At 35.9% G+C, this 17,175-nt stretch overlaps 1 protein-coding gene across 4 annotated transcripts in view; it reads left to right on the top strand.

Annotated features, from left to right (window-relative positions):
- MAPK10 (mitogen-activated protein kinase 10) overlaps positions 1 to 17,175 on the top strand; it is a 310,548-nt gene that overhangs the window by 95,961 nt on the left and 197,412 nt on the right. The window lies entirely within an intron of this gene.

A 17,175-nucleotide genomic window follows, 5' to 3' on the forward strand; every position in this document is an offset into this window, starting at 1 on the left:
AGGATGGCAGAACAACTTTGAGATCCAGTTGAAGCTGGAAATTCATGAAGTTTTCATACCATTCATCTTCATGATTATGCATCCTGTCTTTTTGCATGCATTCTGTCTTCTCTCTAGTAGGCCTTATCAATCTAGGCATAGACGAGGAATGAATAGACAGCTGAATCAATCCAGGCCTGAAGTTTTGCCTGGTATGTGTGATGAATTGACTGTGAGAATGGGAGTTAAGAGGTTTGGTAAGAGTGTACTCGAAATGATACTTAGATTAGTCATAGAAAAGAGACAGAATAAATACGAGTGGGCTGATGAATTGGAACCAAACAGAGAGATTAAAAGGTAGAGGAGAAGATGGAGTGTGTATGAAGGAACTGGAGATATGAGAGGATGTGGTTAAATGAATCTGACACTGGAGTTTAATATTTAAAAAATGAGGCAGTTCTGGGTTAGATAAAGCTTAAGATGTGGATGCCTGATGTAAAGTGGAGGTGGGTAATAAATGGAACTGAGGAGAGGGAATGATGAAGCAAGGCTCTTGGACTGGTAAACCACATGGGGATTGAACTCACCAAGCAAGATATCAGGGATTAAGAGGAGACTGTGATCCAAGTATGAAGTCATTGCTGAATCCGTGGAAGACTAATGAGGAAGAAAAGAGAGAGACAATTAGAGGCATCACATGGGTCCAAAGGAAGGTTTCATAATGTTTTAGATATTCTGTGAGACCCAAGAAGAGCTCCTAGGAAATTCACTCTCAGTGGATATGGTATATAGATTCAATATTTGTCGTTTTTAATAAAAAATAAGATTTTATTTATTTAATTTTTCCTTTTTAAAAATTTTTTGACATTTATTTATTTTTGAGAGACCAAGCATGAGTAGGGAAGGGTCAGAGAGAGAGAGAGAGGGAGACACAGAATCCGAATCAGGCTCCAGGTGCTGAGGTGTCAGCACAACGCAAGGTGGGGCTCAAACTCACAGACTGTGAGATCGTGACCTGAGCTGAAGTCGGACGCTCAACGGACTGAGCCACCCAGGTGCCCAGTTAATTTTATTTTTGAGAGAGAGAGTGCAAACAGGAGAGGGGTGGAGAGAGAGGAAGGCACAGAATTTGAAGCAGGCTCCAAGCTCTGAGCCGTCAGCACAGAGCCTGATGTGGGTTTTTGGTCAAACCCATGAACCGTAAGATTAGGACCTGAGCTGAAGTCAGACACTCAACTGAGTCACCCAGCCGCTGATAGTTTATTATATTTATCAATGTATCACAACCCAACCCTACTAAAATGGATTTCTTAATTAACTAGGTATTGCTTCTTTCAACTATACTTTTTGGATAAATAAGCATAAGCAAATAAGTTATTATTAGGGATTAGTAAAAATGCCAATTTCTTAGTCATGCAGAATATAGGATATATTCCTGTTAGTATGCTGTATTTTCTACAATTACTTCCTTAAAAGCATACAATGAGAAATGACATTTGTAATAAAGGCAAAGGAGTGCTCCATCACCTGTTATAAAAGACCTAGTGCCAACCATTAAAAATGGAACTAGTATTTAAAGTTTCAGATACTCAATGACATATATTTGAAACTATGTGTGATTTTAATTTACCTGTTGTGTGACTATTTGCTCAGAAAAAAATCTGGGTACTAATTAAACAAATTAAATACTTGTTTTTTTGCTTTTGTTTTTGTTTTTGCAATATACAGGGTTTTACCCTATTTCTATGAAAGTTTGAAAGGATTTTTCTCTAATTTTAATGGAATTCTGAGTTCTCAGAATAAGCAAAACAGAAGCATAATGTTGGTAATTTTGGCCAATTTCAAAGCAGGAGCATTTTAAAGAATGGAAACTTTTATAACATGGCTTTATAGCTATAATTTTCTCATTGTAACTAAGTTTTTGACTGTGGGTAATTAAAATAAATAGGCTGATTTTAGTTAAATGTATATTTCTACTCTTCTCTGGAGAGGATGTAAAAACTACTGACATATTCATGCACTGTGGTAAAAGTATTGGTTCTGCCTGTCTTTAAACATGAGATCAGTTGATTGTAGAGACAAAAGCCATTGATAATTTTTTTATACAAAATATGTTAAAAAACATTTGAGGGAAGAATGGGGAAAATATCTTGGGTTTAGTGTGTATGCCATACATGAAGTTCATAAATATAGACAGTTTTCTCCATTGCCTATAAATGCTTAATTCAGTAATACTGTACCTGTCTGATGCCTTTCTCTCCTTCCTTTCCGTTTGTCTTCTCTATTCTCTTTACATTTTCTGGCACCTTTTCATTGAATAATTATATATTAAGTGCTAACTACATGCCAGATATTGTTTGATGCTGTAAATTCATAGCAGAAATATGTTCTCCATGCTTAACCTAAATTTCACTGAGGAGAAAATTAAGACAAAGAGGTATCTAAAATAAGACAAATGCAATTTCTGAACCCCATAGCGCTGGGTTATCCAAAAGGCATATTTTAGTTTATGTTTGAGGGCTTAGCAAAAACAGAGGCAACCCCCTCCCCCCTCATTTCTTCATGCAGAAAAAGAAAATTTGGTTTTGGCAAACTTTTCTAGAGTTTATAATCAGAAAACATGAGAGATATTCTTGATTTTTAAAATATTCGGTATTGATGTAAATTTGTCATTCAAGATAAGATTATAGTTTGAATTAGGTATATAGCGGAGGTCTCCAAAGTCCTCTGCCTGGCACTGCATAAGAGCAGATGGGAAATGTATCAGGAGAGCATGTATGCATTGAGAAAGAAAGGGAGCTAGCTATTCCACTTGAGAATATCTCCTCCTGCCTCAGCATTCTATTTTATTTTATTTTTTTTCATTTGCTGCAGTTTTGCTTTTTAAGTTTATTTATTTATTTTGAGAGAGACAGAGAAAGCGTGCCAGTGGGGGAGGGGCAGAGAGAGACAGAGACAGAGGGTCCAAAGTGGGCCTGTGCTGACAGCAGTGAGTCTGATGCGGAGCTCAGACCCACAAACCATGAGATCATGACCTGCGTTGAAGTCCAACACTTAACTGACTGAGTCACCTAGGTGTTCCAGCACCCTGTTCTAAAAGGTCATGTGCATTGAGGAAGAAATCAACAAAAGAGTGAGAGATTGTCACAGACAATCAATATCACTCATTGAAACCAGGACATACATTTAAAGTTTTCTGTACATTAAAAAAGCAAGTGTATTTGTCTTGGAGCCCACAGTGAGTTGCTATCAGTAAACTGGAGAATAGCAATAATCCTAAGCAAAATTGAATCAGAAGGGCTTCTCCATTTCCTTACTCTTCACAAACCCCATTTTCTAGCCTACCCAGGCCTCCATTTTAGTCTTTTTTTTTTAATATAAAAATGAAAATCCCTTTATCATTGTTTTTCTTCAGAAAATAGTAATCTAAGAATATGTGACTGATTAAGCAGACTGGCCACTTTGCTGATATTACTAATAAGTCATTTGCAAAGGAACTGCATTTGATGGTTAGTTTATCTTCTATTAAAAAATAAACATGATCATGATAAGTCTGTAGGTACTTTTTGAGAATATTTATTAGAACATGCTCTATTTATTTTAAGCCTTTTAAAAAAGGTGTTTGGTTGACATTGAGAATGTACACTGCCATCTTTCCTCAATGGCTTGAAGAATGTGGAAGCAACTATCTGTTGTAATGGGACATTCCTTCACTTCTATGGGTTGCTCCCTGAAGTTTTATTTCAGTGAGAAAATTATTGGCCAGTTGGTTCAAAACAACACTTTAACTGCATGATTGAGCTTACTTCTTCCCAGCTATGATTTCAACAGTTACAGCATTGGTCACAGAGGAAAAATAATAGTTTTCTCCTACAGTCAATCTGTCATGTCCCCTGGCTGTGTTGTGGCTCATGACCGTTGGCAAAATTAATCAGCTTGGCTCTTTGAGAACATGTTTCCTTGACACCAGTACATTGTTAAGGCCCCGGGAAACATTGTCCATTTACAGCGATGGCTAAGTTTCCAGAAATTGCATGATTTACACAATTACAGCAATGGCAATGGTTAAGTTTCCAGAAATTGTGTGATTTACTTTCTCCTTCTTTGGTACTTTCTGTAGTCCACAGGGAAGCCATGTAAAGACAGGGAATTCTAGATGACCCCTCATGAAATTTAGACATAATTTAAATTTTCAGAGATAACTTGATTTTTTACTTCAAAGTTGCATAAGTGTTGTCTCTTTCTAATTTTTTTTTCATTCCATACTCTTTAGACTTTTAGTCAATATTAATAACAGAAGCATAGTTCAAAGGGAATGAGAGCTATTTTTATGATATACTTAAATAGAGGCTATTAGAATCTCCTTCTGTTAATGTTGTTTGGATTAGAATAGAGCTTGTCTATCTGGGATGTTTTAAGACCTCTGATGTGGGTACTTAAAATGACCGCATGTACAGTACAAGGATCACTTTAAAATCAGCTACTCACCTCTGTAGTTAGTGGAGAGAAATGCTTACTTCAAAACTCTCTGTAGGCTAGACAAACAGATTAATCTAATTAATGGTCGCAGTTCTTTGCATGTACTAAACTGCCTGCAGAAGTTTGTAAAGATGAGCATTCCTGTGAATGTAGCTGAACACTTTACTATAGAAAGAACTTACAAGGTTTGCCTGCTTTTGAACAAAGACAAATTTATAAGAAATAGTCACAGATATTACTTCTAGATGCCTTGTATTTGTGGCTTGTGACCAGCCTCACCTCATGTGATTTCCCTCCTTTTAGACATGAAGCTTTTTGTAGTACACTTAACATCTTTATTTAACATTCTTATGATGGTTCAATCATGTGTAGGCTACACAATCAGGAATGAGTTTGTTAAGGCATCATTATGTATTCATGAGGTTTTTCTGATCTGTTCCCTCAGGTTTAAGTATCTTGACTGCAGCTGTCATCAAGGTGCCCACCTGGCATAGAAATCAGTCTTTAAAATATTTGAAAAGAGAGAGGTGCCTGGATGACTCAGCCCGTTGAGCATCTGACTCTTGATTTCGGCTCAGGTCGTGATCTCACGGTGGTGAGATGCAGCCCTACATCGTGGGGGATGTCAGCATGGAGCTTGCTTGGGATTCTCTCCTTCCTTCTCTCTCTGCCCCTCCCCTGCTTGCACTCACTGTCTCTCTCTCTCTCTCTCTCTCTCTCTCAAAATAAATAAATAAGCATCAAAATATTTGAAAAGACTGTTTAATATGTGATTCAAGGCAAAAAGATTTGTTAGCAATGGTCAAACCCACTATATGGACCAAAAAACTATGTCCTAGTCTGCAACCTGCATATGCAGGCAGCCCCAGTCCTGATGGACTCCCCAAGTCTTTTCCAACCCTTCTTCTCTCTGCTTTCTTACTCCACTCACAATGGAGCCTGGAAAAGTTTCTTAAAAATTCTCTTTCTAGCCTCTTTTGCTGGAAGGGTGGTCATGTGACATGGTTCTACCTAAGTGGAAGTCTGCCGACACAGTGTATGAGAAAATTTCATTAAGTAAACAGGGGCCAATTTGGTGGACACTAGTCCATTCCTACTTCTTTTAGCAACTAATGAGGATGTGATATCTGGAGTTACAGCAACCATTTTGTGATGCTGAAGTACCCTGCACAGGGGAATCACAGAGACACTGGCCTTAAATAATCAAGCCACTAAAGCAATACCAAAATCTGCCCACCTCTAGGTGTTTTTTGAAGTGAAAAAAATAAACTTCTATTTACTGTTTTGTTACATGTATCTGAAAACGTTATATATATATTGCACGCTTTCAGATACATATATATACACATATAACATAAAATTCTGGTTTTAAACATCATTTTCTCTTCATTAGGGTGTTGATAGAAGCTGGAGGTTGAAATAGGAAGAGAATTTTCTTGGACCTATTTGGATTTCTTATCCTATGTTATTTTGACTTGCTAATTCAGATTTGTTTCACATCTGTTAACTTCTACTCTTGAAAACAATTTCAGAGTAATTTAAGGCTTTCTGAGTTTATTGAGAATATGGATTCCCAATAGTATCTTTATAGATAGCACTTCTGTCTTCTCATTATCACAATGCTGAAATGTATGGTTTGTTCTTCTTTGAAATATTTAATAAGATTGCCAATTCAGCTGCTCTTTGTTTCCAGAAACAATGGCATCACTGCTCTTTGGGGGTTTCCAGTCTGCTTCTCTGTTACCTTTCATGATGGGGGTAAAGCTTTCTGGTTGACCCTGCATTATTAGGAGATCTTGTATCTTAATCCTCAATTTAGATGAGCAGGAAGAATTGCTCAGTGGAATCTGATTTGAGAAAGTTTCTTCCTTTATGGAGTCATGAGCTCTATGAAACTTCTGTGTTATCATCAACATTTTTTTTCAGGCTGTGGCCATTTTAGATTTGATCGTTTAGTCATTTCCTGTTCACTTAGTGCTAGGCTGCATTTTCATAAAATTCCCAGTCCTTATAACATGCATATAGTAGGTGCTCAAAAAGGTATATTGTTTAAATGTTAAATGACAAATTGAGACTTAAAAAAACTTTATTGAGTTTTCTTACATTCTCTTTTTTTTTTTTTTTTTTTTAAATTTTTTTTTCAACGTTTTTCATTTATTTTTGGGACAGAGAGAGAGACAGAGCATGAACGGGGGAGGGACAGAGAGAGAGGGAGACACAGAATCGGAAACAGGCTCCAGGCTCCGAGCCATCAGCCCAGAGCCCAACGCGGGGCTCGAACTCACAGACCGTGAGATCGTGACCTGGCTGAAGTCGGACGCTTAACCGACTGCGCCACCCAGGCGCCCCTCTTACATTCTCTTAACTGGGTTAGAATATAGTTTGTATCTAGTTTGAAGTTGTGACTTGGCTTTTCAGGAAGAAGTTAATAAATTAACATCTTAATTTAAATAACCAATAAATTTCCAATAATACTTCAAAACTAACTGTGAAAGGGAAGGTTAGAAAAATTAGTAAAGCAACAATGAGAGATTTGAGAGATCGTAACTGGAAATTATGATTGTTAAGAAAGTAATTGCAGGATTTCACAAATATCAGGGTTGCACAAACACCATAATGGTGATTAAATGCATCCCATGAGATTTTGCCTCTGGTGTTAGAAGGAGAACTAGAAAAGCCAAAGATACATAACTTTGGCCTTTATTTAACTCTATTAACTCAACAGAGGATAATGGTGGCTGAAGTGAGGAAAAGTGTTAAGGTACTTCAACAAAAGACCAGATGCACTTTTGAGACTGACCAGGCCTGAATTCTTAGAGCTTGTCACTTTTCTTACTTCTTTGAAGCACATCATCATTGGAGCTACCCACCATTCTAACATTTCCAACACTCTTGTAGTTATATGATACTGATCATGATTTTCCCCACTGCCTAGAATGCCCCTTCTCTACTGTAAAACTCCTAGTCATATCTCAAGATCCAAATAAAATGTTACCTCCTTTGTAAAGTATTCATAAAGTCCTCCAAGACGTCACAGAGATCCCATTGTCTATGCCCTCAGAGCACCTACATCACACACATGTGTGCATGTGCATGCACACACACAAACACACACACAGTGTTTATAAATTATAGCATCATTGCATGTTATGGTAATTTGTTGTCTTTCTTCCTTCCTAGACATTAATTTTGTGATGGTAGGGGCTGTGACTAATTTATCTCACAAAACCAAGCCTCACAATGCCTGAGACAGAGTAAGTGCTCAATAATTAATTGTCAAATGAATGAATGTCCTGGAAAAGAAATGACTCAGTGGTAAGATTCAATGGGAATTAACATAAATGTAAATCCTGCAATTACAACAGGTCTTGGGATCAGGGCAGAAGGAGAATACAGGTTAGATTAAACAATAATTGTTTTTTTTTTAATTTATTTCTGAGAGAGAGACAGACACAGAGGGGTGGGAGGGGCAGAGAGAGAGAGGGTGAAACAGAATCTGAAGCAGGCTCCAGGCTCTGAGCTGTCAGCACAGAGCCAGATGCAGGGCTTGAACTCAATAACCACAAGATCATGACCTGAACTGAAGTAGGACGTTCAACCGAATGAGCCACCCAGGCACCAGTGAACAATGATTTTTAACAATTTAGAATTTGTAAATAAGGTGCTTAATTATACCAGTATTTGTCAGGATGTCTTCAGGTATAAGAAAGAGACCCCCTGATTCAAACTGGTTTAAAGAATAAAGGAACTTGTTATCCAAATAGAAAAAAGTACAGAGACAGAGCAGGCTGAGAGTGTAATAGAATGGGGGGCATCAGCTTCCCATCTTCATCATTCTTTTGGCTTTTCTTTCCTCTTTTGTTTGGGCTTTGATCCCCAGACTGGGTTCCTTCATGATTAGCAGGTGATGATTGGCAGTATATACATCCTTGTTTTGGGGTAGGCCTTCCTTTCTACTATGAAGTAAATATTCTTTCTTTTAGTCTGATTGGTCCAACTTAGGTTGTGCACTCTCCTGTGTCCTTGTGCTTGTCAAGGAATGCCATATAATGATGGTAAGGTGGTTGGGATGATTGTCATTGCCTCCCTTGAGGGAGGCCCTCTCAAAGTTGTAGGGAATTAACTTCCCCCAACCAAACAGGCTGAGTGTAGGAGGATATAATGGTTAAGAGCACAAATATTCTCACTGCTTGTGTTCAAATCCCATCTCTTCTGTTTACCCACTCTGTGGATTTAGACAACCTAACTAACTTAGTCTCCTCATTTGTAGTGGGGGTGGTTAATAGTGCATTATAAATGCTGTGAAGTTTGAGTTATTAGACATAAACTACTAAGAACACAAGGCAAGCACTACTGAAGTGTCAGCTCTTACTTCTTGATTATTTAACCACAACTGATGTTGTTTTAGAAAGGCTATAGCAGAGAATAAATTCTTTTTAAAAAAATTTTTTTAAATGTTTATTTATTTTTGAGAGAAAGAGAGACATAGTGTGAGCGGGGCAGGGTCAGAGAGAGGAAGACACAGAATCCCAAGCAGGCTCTAGGCTCTGAACCATCAGCACAGAGCCCAGTGCAGGGCTTGAACTCATGAATCGTGAGATCATGACCTGAACCAAAGTTGGATGCTTAACTGACTGAGCCACCCAGGCGCCCCAAGACTAAATTCTATATAAGCAAGCAATAATGTTCCTTATGTAAGTTTTTGTTTTCTTTAAAAATTTGACCTTTAGGATTATCCAGTTTATTTTTGAATGTCTATCAGTATATAATGATGGGTCTCAAATTTAAATGGAAGGGTCTCAATGAAGGGTCTCAATGAATTTAAATGAATGGGTCTCAAATTTAAGTGGAAAGCATGCACTCACTGTCTATTAAACGTGTCTGGAAAGTAAGAAAGAATATTAGCCTGTGTATTCCAAGAGTGTACATTTTGCAAATCCGGTGGTCATATAAACCAATTGTAGACAAAATAACTAAAAATAATTTAGAATAATATATTTTTTAGGGTTTAATTATATTCTTAAATACCATCCACTTTACCCTTTTATTGAAAATAAGAAATCTAGACCACAAGGAATTAAGTGAACTTGCCAAAGATTATATAGTTTATGGCAAGACTGGGTTTTAGAGTCAAGGGTTTTAAATTTCACTCACAAACTATCTTACTGGCTTGTATAACATCCTTCTTGAGTGCTAGACCCATGTACCTAAATAATTAAACATAGAGATATGTTCTCCTTACTAAGAATTAGCACTGGTGTTAGTGTATAGAACCAGGTAAACAGTTGGATTCAGCAAATCAGTGTCTTCAAAGCAACTTGAATATAAGCTGTATATAGAGCTCTTATAATTAGTATTATGACACATACACAGGCCTAAAAGAGACAAGCAATACAGGCTACTGGATATAATTTATTTGAGTCATATTTTTCAGGAAATTGGTTGCAAATGCTAGCTTGAATTTTTAGATATATGTAATGACTCAGAGTGTCAAGTAGCTATCCTAGAGAAAGCTATGTTAATATTTATAAAGAGGAGGGAAAATGCCCTAGACCTAGACCACATATTGGTTAAAATTCCTGAATATTAGTTCTATAAAGTGTTACATAGAGAATATTGTCAGTGTTCAAGGATCGGGGAGTAATCTACTAAATTTCACGGTATAATTCCAAAAAGAAAGTTTCTCAGGCTCAAAGAGATCGTGTGAAGCAATTCAAAATAATAATAATAAAAAAAAGACAGGGATACTTGATAAGAAACTCAGCTCTTTGATTATCCCTCCTAAAGCTGCCTTTTAAATTGGTGGCTCACATTTTATTGCCTTACCAACATGTCTTCCAGGAATCACAAAACACATATCCACACTTTGTGTGGTACTTTATAGTCCCTCTCTGATATTCACAGGAAACATCATAAGCCATTTTACAATTCCTACAGGACACTGTTTTTATTAGAGTTGCTTCTCATCTGGCAGTTCACTTATTCATGCTGAAGGAGGCTATTAAGAACTATTGTGAGTTGAAACACTAAAACTGCCCTTCATTTGATGCATAATTAAATAGAGGCATAAGATCAAGACCAAGTAAGTGTTGATGAGTAGTAATATATTTTAAAATCTATTTTAGAAATTGCAGGCATCTCAAAAGCAAGAAACTTTACCTTTCTTATACTCCCCATTGCATAGATTGGCACAGTTCAGTGCATTCTTTGGTTTTGTGTTGTCTTTCATTAAAAATGATTTTACATGAATGTGTTATAATTTCACAAATTATTAAGAAGCACAAAATGGTTGGCTTTGTTTCTCTAAGTGTTTTTTTAAAAGTGCCTAAACATTTTGCTTCTTCTCTTTTTCATACAGACTTTCTCCCTAGCTTAATGCTTCTTTAGTTGTAACCTAAGAGCTATAAAAACATCTAGAAAAGTGTGTATCTGTATAGCACAGTGGATGTGCTAATGTCAGCCTTCACTATGTGACTCTAAAAAAAAACAAAACAAAAAATGTTTTTTTATTTCGAGAGGGTGTGCAAGTGGGAGAGGGGCAGAGACAGAATCTGAAGCAGGCTCCACTCTTAGCTCAGGGTCCAAATCAGGGCTTGATCTCATGACCCTGAGATCATGACCTGAACTGAAATCAATGCTTAACTGACTGAGCCACCCAGGCACCCCACTTATGGGTCTTCTAAACCATTGCTTCTATTTGGGCATCTTTCCTGCACTGTGGCATTAATCATGAAACATATATTTGTTGAGCTGCTACTATGTTGTTTCACATGTAGCAGTGAATCAAAAGTCAACATTCCCTGCCATTGGGGAATTCATATTCTGTGGGTCAGGAAGGAGGTTGGGGGTGTAGGAGAGGACAGGTAATAAACAAACAAACAAACAAAAAAACAAACAAACAAAATACATTTCAAGTTTACAGAGAACAGTGTTGTGGACTGAAGAAAGCAGGAAACGAGGGTTCACAGTGCTGGGATTGACAGATGGTAGCAATTTTAACTAGGGTGGCCAGGGAAGACCTTACTGGGAATGTGATGTGTGAGTTAAGAGCTGAAGCCGGCCAGGGCAGAAGATACATGGGTACTGGGGAGAAGAGAGTTTTAGGCAAAGGGAAGAGCATGAGCAAAGGCCCTGAGGTGAGAGTGAGCCTGAGGTCTCTGAGGAGCTACCATGCCAGTGTGGCTGGAATGGAATTAGTGAGGCAAGTAGAGAGCAAGTTTAGAGGTGTTGATGGTGCTAGATTGAGTAACCTAAAAGACCACTTTCAGGACTTTTGATCTCACTCTGGATGAAATTGGAGCCATTTGGAGTTTGCCCAGTAAAGACGTATGCTCTAATATTTTAGCAAGGTTCCTCTGGTGGCTGTGTGTAGAATAGGCCAGTATGTATGATCATGGACTAAGTATCTCCACAATTAAGGTTTCCAAGCACCTCAAACTCGGCACTATATCTGTCAACTTCACCCTCTAGTCCCCTCCTTCTTCTGAAGTCCCAATTTCAGTTAACGGCACCACCATTTAAATTAAAAGAATAATATGATTTATCAGTCTGGAGAATAATCTGGAAAATGACTATAGCATCAAGGTAGAGAAGGGGTACCTGGTGTAGTATTTATTTTATTATTTTATTTTATTTTATTTTATTTTATTTTATTTTATTTTATTTTATTTTATTTTATGTATTTTATTTATTTATTTTCCCTTGACTCTTCTCTCTTCTTCTAATATGTTGCTGCATGGCTTTTAGAAAATGTGTTAAAGTTCTGCCTACTTTATCAAGTATATAAGATGGCTGAAATTTTTCCTTACAAGGAGATTTATGTCTAAGATTGTAATTTTCCCTGAATTTAGTAGATAGTATTTCCATTATTATAATCTTTGAGAATTAGAAAGTTAACTCTGGGATCTTTACATAAAAAATCCATATTATTAGGGAAACTGATCGTGGTGATTTGGAAATGGTGAATGGGAAAAGTTGATTCATTGTTTAGTTGAGTGGAAAAGAAAACAAATTCTCTTTGTTTGTTAATACATTTGTCAGAATATCAGCCATTTATTTTTATATGTGTTTATTATCAAAGAATTAGTCTAGATGTTCATTGATTAGATAAAAGCACCTAAGTATAATAAAGGAAATTAAAGTGAAAACCAGATATTTAATAAGGATCTAAAACAGAAACTGTTCATATTTTATAAGTAACATTATAATATATATCAAATTCAATTCAGAATTTTCAATATAATCTATTCTGAATTTTGAAATATATTTTTGTAAGAGTATTGTTGCTTATACTCAAAAGATGAGAGCAAATAAAACTACTTATTGAACCTACATATTAGAATCTTTACATTCATTAATTTTATTTTTAAGAGAGAGAGAGAAAGATGAATGAGTGTGAGTGGGGGAGTGGGGCAGAGGGAGAGAGAGATTCTTGAACAGGCTCCACCCTCAGTGCAGAGCCTAATGTGAGGCTCAATCCCACAACTCTGGGATCATGACCTGAGCCGAAATCAGGAGTTGGTTGCTCAACTGACTACCCCGGTGCCCCTAGAATGTAATTCATTTCTTCTCCTTATCACTACAATAGAGATGTATAATGTATAATAGAGATGTATAATGTATAATAGAGATGTATAATCCTGTATTTTTCTTTTCCTTTCACTCCAAGTCATATTTAAAAGTGGTATTAGGTGAGAATGCATAATTTAAAAGGAAGGCACACACTTTGGGAGACATAATATCATATTCTGGGGTTCCAAGCATCTCTTTTTATTCCAGCCATTAAGATGGATGGGTTAAGAAAGTCAGGTCAAAATGAAATGGTCAGAAAAATCTGTTTTTGCTCTGGAAGGAGCCTGTTGCAGATAGGTTTTAAACCAAATGGATTAGAAACAACTCTTCCCAGTCCACTGTACAAGATAGTAACTTTTCACTTCTTTTCAGACTCAGAGGGAAAGGATTAGCTTGAAAACTCACCACCAAAATGACTGGGACATACCCAATCAGCCAAATCTTTGTGGAAGTCCCTCAGAAAATTTATATTTTTCACTAGGCTGTTTTAAAACTAGTTTTCTCCACCCTATAACTTCCAATTATTCCTGTAACTAAGTCTTACATAACCATCAATTATTCTGACTTCACTGAGTACTTAGATTATGTATAAGGATGTCTGAATAACCCAAATTATTCAAATGTATGTTTTTGTTCATTGGGTCTTTATGTTTCATTCTTTGTCCATATTTGTCTATCAGTTACTCAAAAACAGGAGTCTTTCTGTACTTTCTGTGATACCAAAAGCTCAGAAGATTGGAACATAAGTCTCGCTCTTCTATTTCTGATATTTGACTCTAGGAAGACATTTATCCTCTTTGGGTCTCAGTTTCCTATCTTTAAAGTGAAAATAATAACTGCTTCATCTATTTACTACCAAGGGGCTTGCACTATGTGAAAACTCTTGGAACACCAAGAAAGTCTTTGAGGCTTCTAGACCTGAACAGTCTCATCTTCAGATCAGCATGGCCTGGCATGCAGCCTTTACTCCAGTAAATATAGGCCATGCAGTCATTTTCATGCTTTTCTTCATGTTCTTTCCTTGGACTCTAAAGTTTTATTCCAAAAAAAGCATAGGAAAGTAAATAAAAATTAAATAGAAGAGGAGGAGAAAGCAAAAATATATTACGTTTCTCCTTTGTCATTCCTGATATATATTTTTATGGACCTAGAAAATTGGGACAGTGGTTTAGTTGAGCTAGATGACTGAATTTAATTTAAAGATACATATATTAAAAAATAGATTCTGTTACATATCTTTGCAAAAATAATGTCCTGGGGAAATGATTGCAATCCCCTAGATGAATTTTTGCCTTAGTGGGTATATCTATTTAGAATCTAAACAAATCTAACTGGTAGTTTTGCTTATGTTTGTAGCATAGTCCAGGGGTCAGCAAACTACAGGGTCAACAATTTTGGTCCACCAACTGTTTTTGTAAGTAAAGTTTTATTGAAACAAAACCCATGCTCATCAGTTTATTTATGGGAGAGTTAATATTGTGACAGAAACTATATGGCCTTCAAAGCCTAAAATATTTGCTTTGTTGTCCTTTACGGACATTTGTTGTTCCTGTTAAAAATGAACCAGTTTTTGTTTCTCTGTAATGTAAGGACACTTAGTTCATATATATCCTAATGCCTGGGGTTCTAAGAACAGGGCTAGCTTCATGGGCACTTGATTTAATACCCTACTATTGCCATCTTGAAAGAATAATTGTTGAAAAAGAGGCTATAAATTTTCATTTGGCATAGAGTTCCTCAGATTATGTAGCTGGTCCTAAGAACACATATTTTTGCAACATTTAAAGATCAAGAGTTTCTTCAATTCAAATGTGAGGGAAAAATGAATTAGTATTCCTATAATTATGCTTCTACATAAAATCCCAGATTTAGCAAATACAAATACAGGATACCCTGTGAAGTGTGAATTTCAAATAAAGAACAAATAACTATTCAGTATAAGTATGTCCCAAATATTGCTTGTGTTTTGTCTGGTAACTTTACTTCTACACATTTGATAACAAGCTCTTTAGGGGCAATGATAATGTATGCATCATAAATATCTACATCATAATCATAAAACATGCTATAGAAATCATTTTTAAACCAGGATAATTCATTAGACTATTAAAAATATACCTCCTTGCATTTTGACTTTCTTATTAGCATCTTGGGTGAAGATTCTAAACCTTATCAATTCATATTTTTCTGATGAAATTTATTTATTTATTTTTTTTTTTAATTTTTTTTTTAACATTTATTTATTTTTGAGACAGAGAGAGAGAGCATGAACAGGGGAGGGTCATAGGAAGAGGGAGACATAGAATCTGAAACAGGCTCCAGGCTCTGAGCTGTCAGCACAGAGCCCGACGCGGGGCTCGAACTCACGGACCGCGAGATCGTGACCTGAGCCGAAGTCGGACGCCCAACCGACTGAGCCACCCAGGCGCCCCTCTGATGAAATTTTAAATGGAACTAAAATTTTAATATTCCCTCAGTGTACCTTTTCTAGTTATCCCAGTTGTAGATTTTTAGACAACTTTTCCCGGGCTGTTAAATTGCCATTCTTATCTGAGCAGATAAAAAAGGTGATTAATAAAACAGAAAGTAGATTAAGTATTTAAAAGTACAGAGACTTTATAATTGAAAATGAAGCAATAAGTGATAAAAATGTTGACCAGATGTTATTCAATATTTTGGGATTAAAATGAAGTAGTAATATTTTGCTGAAATTTAATTTGCATAAAGATAAAGGTGAATAAATCAAGGGTGGTTTTAAAGAAATAACTTATAAATTAGTGCTATAGTAAGGAAATTAGCAAGATGAACTTGTGTAAGTACAATTTTCTTAGAACAGGGCTAACATTAATTTTCATATATTTGAGTATTAGGCAAGTTAGTGATATAATCAATAATTTCAGTAGTCCTCATGGTTCCTCATTTACATGCAAACAGAATATTCAAAAATATATTTATGAGATTAAATTAGTAGCGATAGTTTATTTTCTTAAAAAAATTTTTTTAAGTTTATTTATTTTGAGAGAGAGAGAGAGAGAGCGAGCATAAGTGGGGTAGGGACAAAGAGAGAGGGGAGAAAGAGAATCCCAAGCAGGCTCTGCATTGTCAGCACACAGCCTGATGTGGGGCTCGAACTCACGAACTGTGAGATCATGACCTGAGCCAAAACCAAGAGTCAGAAGCTTAGCCAACTGAGCCACCCAGGTGACGCGTAATAGTGTATTTTAAAAATTAGTAGCAAACAGTAGGTTATGTGGATATATATAGGGACCTTGCATTCTCTTTGAACATTTCTTTGGAAAATAATATGCCAAATCTCTATGTGTAATGTGCTATTTTCTTAAAGTGGTACAATTTAAATTATCATATGAATTCATGTACTGACAATTCACATGCTTAATCTCCCATTTAAAAATGAAATTAATAACCCTCAAAAAGAAACAGAATACTCAATGGGAACTACATTTATAATCAATTAAACTGTATGAATTTAATTTTTTAATAATCACTTAAAGATCAAAACTAGGAAATATTTTTTTCCAAACCATGAATGATGATTTTCAGTTCTGACAAGTCAAAATTATTCTATTAACATGCCATTTTAATTTTAATCTGGAAAGTATTTTATGAATGTGATTTTTCATAAAATAAAATCTGAAATAGCTGCAATAAGATTTCCTATATATTCTATATTTTTAAATTATGCACACAATTAAAAGCTAGTTGTTTTTCTGCATTTTTAGTGGACCATTAAAAAGGTCAATAATTTCCTTCATAACAATTTATCCTACTATAAAATGAATAGTTTTTATACTTAGAGATAGATGCTGGAGAAAAGGAGAGCCTCGATTTTTATGGTTTTTTAAAGTTATCTCTATGTAATCAAAGCTTGATAAACATTGACTATGTAATATTAATAGGATTTCTTTTTTCAGGTGTTGGCATAATGTAGATTCATCTTGATGCCCCCTCCCCCCATATTACTGCCATATGGTCTTTCCATTTTCTTTCTAAATTTTTATTTTGATTCCAGGTAGTTAACATACAGTGTAATATTAGTTTCAGGTGTACAATTTAGTGATTCAATACTTACATATAACACCCAGTGCTCATCACAATAAATGTCCTCCTTAATCCATCACCTATTTA

Source organism: Panthera pardus, unplaced genomic scaffold (genome assembly GCF_024362965.1).
Source record: "Panthera pardus isolate Hobbes unplaced genomic scaffold, ASM2436296v1 HiC_scaffold_13, whole genome shotgun sequence".
In the NCBI taxonomy this organism is placed as follows: domain Eukaryota; kingdom Metazoa; phylum Chordata; class Mammalia; order Carnivora; family Felidae; genus Panthera; species Panthera pardus.